The sequence below is a fragment of the Miscanthus floridulus genome, chromosome 16 (genome assembly GCF_019320115.1).
Source record: "Miscanthus floridulus cultivar M001 chromosome 16, ASM1932011v1, whole genome shotgun sequence".
Lineage (NCBI taxonomy): Eukaryota > Viridiplantae > Streptophyta > Magnoliopsida > Poales > Poaceae > Miscanthus > Miscanthus floridulus.
Window position 1 is genome coordinate 17,116,267 of NC_089595.1, and position 6,000 is coordinate 17,122,266.

General features: G+C 42.8%; 1 protein-coding gene across 1 annotated transcript in view; it reads right to left on the reverse strand.

The window, feature by feature from the left end:
* LOC136512419 (glycine-rich protein A3-like) overlaps positions 1-5,429 on the reverse strand; it is an 80,052-nt gene extending 74,623 nt beyond the window's left edge. Inside the window, exon 1 of the mRNA XM_066506382.1 lies at positions 5,401-5,429. The gene's annotated coding sequence lies outside the window, so the exon portion shown is untranslated. The remainder of the gene's footprint in view (positions 1-5,400) is intronic.
* Positions 5,430-6,000: the final 571 nt, after the last annotated feature.

A 6,000-nucleotide genomic window follows, 5' to 3' on the forward strand; every position in this document is an offset into this window, starting at 1 on the left:
CGGTGGTTCAGGATTTAGGACAGTTGAGGTTTGTGATGGGTTAGGTAAAGATTCTGGTTTAGCTATCTGGGATTCCTTCTCTAGTGGCTTCTCTTCTACTTCCTTAGGGGTGCTCTCTAAGACTTTAGTAAGAATACTTCTCCCTGAATTGGTGGAGACTTGCAAGAACGATCCTCTTGAAGCTATATCAAGATACTTTGAAGTTTCCATATCAAGACCCATATAAAAGTGTTGAAGAAGAATGGGGTCTTGAATGGCAAGGTCAGGGCCAATATTAATAAGAGCATTAAAGCGTTCCCATGATGTGCCTAGAGATTCTTTTTCTTTTTGTTTAAAAGTTAGAACCTCTGAACGAAGGCTGACTACTCTAGAGATAGGAAAGAAATGCAAGCAAAAGCTAGAACACAAAGCTTCCCAATCTCCTTGTCTACTCCCTATGGTTTGCTTATACCAACATTTAGATCTTCCTTTCAAAGAGAATAGAAAAAGCTTCCATCGTAAGGTTTCATCAGACATGCCTGCAATGCGAAAGCATGCATAGGTTTGTTCAAACTCATTTAGGTGGGAGTATGGATTTTTATCATCTTTACCTAAAAAACATTGATCCCGTATCATGTTGATTAAACACGGGCGCAACTCATAGCTAGGTGTTAGGATAGGCTTTGAAGATTCTAGTGGCTCTAGGCGTGCGCTTATAGGTGTAGCATATTGGTATATAGAAGTGGATTCTAGATCAATGATAAAAGAAAAGAATAAAAGAATAAAAAGATAAAAGAATAATGATACAAGGTTAAGCTAGGTTCGAAGTTAACTCAGCAACCGTTTCTCCGGCAATGGCGCTAGAAATGCTTGTTGGTATATATTAACGCACACAGAATAATACGCAAGCGCATAGATACCGATGTAGCACTTCACCAGAAAGTATTCTAGAATATCGAACTCAAGGAAACGTATGTGAGAATAACTAAGTCTAACTTAACCCAGAGTAGCAACAAGACTTAAGATAATAGGAGTATAAAGGAGATCGCTAAGGTCTTCTAGTTCTAACTTCGGTAAGCTATGTCTTCTATTGTTCAATTCTGGGGATATTACTAAGGAAAACATAGGCAAAGTAAGTTTTCTATAGTAACAAGGTCCTACTTGGCCTACAAACGGGAGGTGGACTACAAAGGATTCAACGAGGCTATAAGAGTCTCCCTCGCGAGCTACCACCGATCCGAAATATAGGGTACATCTACGAGTAACTGAGTCTAAGCACCACACTTACACTACGAATACTACTTTAATCCAAGAGCGACAAGGATTAAAGTACTCAAAAGAGAGTCGCAAACCTGAAGAACAATATAAACAAGATTCTTACTTGAATTAGAAGTTGATTACTAAAGAAATCTCAGAAGCAAGCTCAAGAAAAACTTGATTCCGCCAGGGTACAGGCCATAGAGAGAGCACCGATAGGCCAAAACTCCCCCAAACTCTTCCCTCACATTATATCTCTCTGTTTCTAATGCAAGACTAGATCCTAACTTAGAGGACTAATCTTCTCTTGATTGCTAGCTTTGATCCTGATGGAGATGATATGAATTGTAGCTCTGGTTTCTAGGGTTTTAGGATCTGCCTGGAGGAGGGGGTATAGGCAGGTATATATAGGGGGTACATCAATCCTGGACCCTCGGACCAAACCGACTTAAAAGAATGGCGTAGATGCAATCCTTAAGGCGGTGGAGAACCAACATAGCGAGGAGGGGCTGCCAGGTGGGGCCCATAGGCCGGTCGGCCCCACATGTCAGAGGCTCGGGGTTTGCTTCGGTAATTTATCTTCTGGAGTCTTCTAGAGTCTTCCCACGTAGGTACCGTCATGGATAAACATGATTTCCTTTGATGAATAGGTCATCCTTGACGATTTTCTGATTAAATCCTGCTGAAAACATAGATTTACCAAAATTCGTAGAAATTGTTAGTTTAACCCCCTAAGTCTATGTTGATGATCCATTTTAGTCATTTTTGCAAGGTATATTGACGGTTTTATAATTGTCATTAACTACCGTCAGCAACATTGCTTGACAGACATTTTGACATCAAAGATTATGATTTCATAGCACATGAGAAATATGTTGTCCATGCATACACAGGGTACATATCTATGATACGAACAACATGAATAGTATATAAAAGGACAAAACAATCAAGGCCAGATTACAAATTAGTGAAATTGTATATCAAACAACAGAATGTATTGACGAAACAACATTTAAAAATCAAATTCCAATTGGCGAAAAAGGTAGGAACAATTGCCTTTCCTTTTTTTCTCAAAAATGTAGGAGAGCTACACTTCATTAAATTAAGAAGAGAATAAAGGGCAACAGCCCAAACAACACCTCACACACCACACACACACACACGCTCACGCCCCAACAGTTTCAAGGATTACACTCGCGCCGGTGACATAAACACACAAGACAACCACTACTGAGTTAGACACTCTAATTACCGGGGAGGAGGACAGTCAGGAAAGATAATCCTCAAGCCCCTGCCATAGACCACAAGCGGCGGTCCTCACTAGCTAAAATCAGAGCACCAGCTAAGCTTGGAGCTGCTCCATCAAAAACACACCCATTGTGATGGTTCCAAATAGTCTAGGCTCCAAGTATAATAAGTGAATTAACTCCTTGCCTTATCAGCCCATCAGCGGTGCTACTGCTAGCTTTCTCCCACCAAGCATGGAAGGACAACTCTGTAAGCTGAGGGGACAGGATCTGAAGACCGATCTATCTGAGCAGATTGAACCAAAATTCTCTTGCGAACACACAATGGACAAGGAGATGGTCAATAGTCTATTCTTCTTGATCACAGAGAGGATAGTATTCAGGATGAGGCAACCCGTGATGTGCTAGGCGATCAGCTGTCCAACACTTGTTGTGCACGACCAGCCACATAAAGAAGCGACACTTAGGCAGTGCCCAAGATTTCCAGATTCTTTCCCATGGTCGAAAAAGAGTAGAACCCAAAAAGAACCCATCATATGCCGGCTTAGCCGAGTATTGTCCATTGGAGGAGAGCCTTGATATGTGTCTATCCTCAACCTCCGGCTGCAGCTGAAAATCCATCAATAAATCCCATAATTGGAGAAAATCCACTAACACATCAACTGTACGAGCTCCCTAAATGTCCAAAATCCAAGCCTTGTTAGTGAGGGCGTCCTGGACAGTGCGCTGCTTGACCCTCCTCTTGGGAATAGCCGCAAAAAGGCGAGGGGCAAGGTCTGCAATGCATTGCCCATGGAGCCACCTATCTGACCAGAAAAGAGTATTTGCACCATCTCCAACTATAGAATTCACAGCTACAGAGAAGAAGGCTCTCACTTGCTCAGGCACACGTAATGGGAGAGCAGCCCAAGGACGATGAGGTCCTATTTTCTGCAGCCAAACCCATCTCATGCGTAGGGACCAGCCAAGAGACTTGAGATCTGAAATTCCTAGACCTCCCAGCTCTGGTGGTCGACAAACTTTGACCCAGGCCACAAGACAATGCCCACCTTTTCCATCTTTAGGGCCTCTCCAAAGAAAACCGCGCCGAATTTTATCCACCACTTTGAAAGCCCATGGAGGAAAATCAAAGGCCATAGCCAAGTAATTGAGCATCCTAGTAAGAACAGATTGTACTAGTACCCTTCTTCCAGCCCTTGTCACTAGATCTGCCTTCCAACTAGGTAGTTGATCTGCAATGTGGTCAATAATGGGCTACACTTGTTCTTTAGTTAGTTTTCTTAAAGATAGGGGCACACCTAAGTATCTGCATGGGAATTTTGAAAGAGGGTAGGGCAGCAGGTTTTGTATGGTAGCAATCTCCAAATCAGCACACCTGATAGGGAGCACAGTACTTTTCTATAGATTAGTCTTGAGCCCAGAAGCTTCACCGAACAGATTAAGAATATCCATGGTTGTAGTGTTATCCCCAGACTCCGGGCGAAGAAAGAGGGCCACATCATCAACACAATTGCCTTTCCTCATACCACTAACACTCAATTTTCTCTAACCAGATTAAAATATAAATGATTGTTAACGCGCTACAAGAGCATATGAATATCAGGTCATAGGTAGCATAGACCTTTTAGATATCACACACTTTCTTTGTTTACTATTCATTTAAACATAGTGCGAAGGTACATCTATGCAATGTTTGGTGGTTTGATGAAGGCAATGGCCTCCTTTAGGTCTGGGCATCTCAAAAGCAAGGATCCCTTCTATTCAATATTTAGGTTGAGTTTGTCCACCTTGGCACAAACCTTGAGAACACGATCAATCATTCCTATCAAATGAGGACATTGCAAAGAGTGTTACACACATGATATTACAGGAAAGGCTATAAGAACCTTCTTCACTTACGGCTCATCCTCCAGATGGATCAGCACGATATTCACCTATTTTCCAAGTTTATTGCATGTTTGGCACAGAAGCTCATTTTAGGTTAGAGCATCGCCATGAAAATCAGGAGAGCCTTTCCAGAAAATATCTAGCGAGGTCCCTCCAGCAATGTTGGTTAACCTTACAACCCTTAAGTAGTCTTCTAAACCTTCCAATATGTGGCTTATTTGCGGCCCGCATTGGATTTGTTTTTCTGCAAGTCTGTACAATATGACAACTACTATATAAGCTAATATAATCAATGGGGACACACTATGATTATTTTTTCTAGGATTGGCTCCCTTCAAATTTAACTTATGTACTCATACCAGTACAAAAACAATGATATTTTGTTACCAATTTATGTATCTGCCTTATAGGTGATAGCGGAATATTTATTCTACAGGGACTACAAAAATCTATATAGCTGAAATGATGAAACCAAACAACATATAAGCTTGCAATGCTCCATAGCCAAAATATAATTGCCAAGTTAACCTATTATTCTCGCTTCATGACCTTCTGAACATAAAAATAACTCACTAAGCAGTGTTTTTCCTGTCAGCCAAACATATTAGAAGGAAGCAACAGGAGCTTACATCATTGCATCATATACAGTCTATAAGATGATTTTATCTAACTCTTCGTAAAGTAACTTCCTCAGAACATCAATTTTATTTTATGTGGGGTTATAGCCCTTCGCTTGGACCCTCACCAACCAGGATGAAGGTTCCTTCACCGAGGTGAGAGGAAAGCTCAGAAACTAGGCCTGCACATGAAAGAGAGTAAGTGCCAAAAGATTAGGGTTAAGGGAAAATCAGTAGAGCCCTCTTTGCCCTTGCCCCTTGGGTTTTATTTATAAGGGATGTGGGAGGAGGCAATCTTCCTCCCTACCCCATTTGGTTCACAAATTTACATAAAGGTCTCAAACTAATTAGGCGCTGAGCCTTTTTACATGGACAGGGGTTAGGCACAGCCGCCCCTACCCCAATGGTAGCCTAGAAGTAGCCGATCTCGATGATGTTCCTGTGGGCGATGGGTGTTGGTTTGGCTGCTCTCCTTCCCCGACTGGCGGCTATATACCCGAGGAGACGAAGGCAATGTGGCGAGAAGGTAGGAGGGGGGAGGATTCGAGTGGGGTCAAACTCATAGTGACCCGGGTAGGCTAACAGACCATGATATTTGGGTGGTATCCATGCGTGTTGACACGTGTCAAGGGCCCCACAGGTCGGTCATAATGTGGCCGGACTGGATCGGCTAGACCCGTTGGGTTCTCCTCTTTGTGTGGACTTGCTGGGCAGGCCCCGGATGAGCCGAGTTAGGCCTCGTTCTACTCAGCACGATGTTTTGTTGTTCAAAATTACGCAGACCACGCATTTATCATTGTGCTAAACATTTTGCAATAAAAAGAGAAAGTACACTTTGTTATGCCGGTACTGAATGGGCACGCCTAGCTACCGACCAGGTGGCAGGGGCGCATCCCGCCGACCCCCCCCCCCCTCCCCTCCCAAAAAATAATTTCCTACCTCACTTGCTTTACTAAATTGGACCGAGTTCAATTGTTTTCTTGGGCCAGATAGCAGACTAGGCAGCAGCCATG